Raw genomic sequence first — 1,789 nt, forward strand, 5'->3', positions numbered from 1 at the left:
ATAATAATAATAATAATAATAATAATAATAATAATAATAATAATAATTTAACTACCACTAATACTAATAATTATAATTTAACTTTCACTAATATTATTAATAATAATTTAACTGCCACTCGTAATAATAATAATAATTTAAGTGTTACTTTTTCAGAATACTTCCACGCAGAATGTCTGTTTAACTTTTAAACAATTCATAAGACATTCAGCCATAGACGCATGCTGTTTTTAAAAAATATATCTGTGATCTTTTTAATTGTTTTAGGCTCATTTTAGCTTCTTTATGCTAATTTGAGCTTTTAGGTTCATTTTTTCATCTTTTTTTCCATTTTTTGAGGTTTTTTAATTCATTCAGCTTCAAGTAGTTCATTTGTTTCTGCTAATTTAACCTTTAATGTGATCATTTTGACATTTTTCTGTGTTTAATTCAGCAAACATGCTTTAAGACTCTGTCTGCTCATTTTAGTATTTTAATAGTAAACAACAACAACAACTACCTATGTTTTTCCATCATTGTTTCTATACAATGATGAAATTAGTTCTCTGCATTTAACCCATCCCACCTGGGATACACCCAGGTGGAGCAGTGAGCAGCTATTGACCGCCCGGGGAGCAATTAGAGATTGGGTGTCTTGCTCAGAGACACCACGACATGTGGAGATGGAGGGGAGTTGAACCGCGACTTTCTGGTCCCATGTCGGCTGCCCTGCCTCTACAACATCTCGGCCCCATAAAACAGACTGCGTCGGCCGGGAATCGAATCCGGGTCAACTGCTTAGAAGGCAGCTATGATAACCACTACACCACCAACGCAAAGATTAGATGTCTTGCTCAAGGACGCAACATATGAGCATGGCAGGGAGATCAACCTGCAACTTGTCATTTGGATTCTGTGTTTTGATAGAAAATGCTAATTTTCTGGTCTAGACTGTCAGACAGCCAGGCCATGGTGAGTAAAAATAAAAACCAAGACAAGCTGGCGTTTATTCTGTGTTTTTAATAAGTTTCTCTTTTCTCAATTCAAATTATTTTATTTAACTGAGAAAGAGATCTGGACGTGGAGGTACTCAATCGCTCTTAGTCTGACCCCTTCTCTGGACTCATATTTGTCTTGGGGACCCTAACCAGGACAAAAACCCAAGACTACGTAGCCCAAAGGAACATGGGGTACTCAAACTCCCCCACCACGATAAGGTGGCGATTGTGCGGAGGAGATGTGTTTTTTATTTTATTTTATTATTATTTGTAATTTTATTTATTTTTTTTATATAGTTTTTTTTATTATTATTTTTTAATTTTTTTAATATATATATATATATTTATTTTTTTTAATATTTTTTTTATATATATATATTTTTTATTTTTTATGAAAGTTTGTTTTTAAAGTGGTGAACCGGAGTCCCCGGAGAAAAGCCACTTCTGTTGGGGGGGAAACTGAAAACGCCTGATGGAACTAGAATCTGAACCAGATGTCAGTGTGAGCTGTCAAATAGTTTAGTGTTTATCTTTGGAATGATGTGAAACACTACAACGATAAACGTGGTTCAAAAGGTCTGTTTTCGATGGTCCTTGTTTTCTCACCCCTGAGTCAGTCGTCCTCGGGCCTATGAGCTGAACAGCTAAAAAGCCGAATGAACCAGTTCTTTTTCTTGTTTTTCGGCTTTTTCTTTTGCAGCGCATTCATTTTTACCTCGAGATGCAGAAGTTGGGCGTCCATGTTTCCAAGTTGGTCGTTCAGAACAATGGACTCTAGATCAGACTTGCATTTTGGTGTGTTTTGCAAATCT

The 1,789-nt window shown here is 35.6% G+C and overlaps 1 non-coding gene across 1 annotated transcript; it reads right to left on the minus strand.

Annotated features, from left to right (window-relative positions):
- Window positions 1–743: 743 nt before the first annotated feature.
- trnar-ucu lies at window positions 744–815 on the minus strand. Its single transcript has one exon. It is a non-coding gene; the product is annotated as a tRNA-Arg (tRNA).
- Between the last annotated feature and the right edge of the window lie 974 nt (window positions 816–1,789).

This window comes from Nematolebias whitei, unplaced genomic scaffold (assembly GCF_014905685.2).
Source record: "Nematolebias whitei isolate Nwh7 unplaced genomic scaffold, NemWhi1 Nwh_scaf_1020, whole genome shotgun sequence".
Lineage (NCBI taxonomy): Eukaryota > Metazoa > Chordata > Actinopteri > Cyprinodontiformes > Rivulidae > Nematolebias > Nematolebias whitei.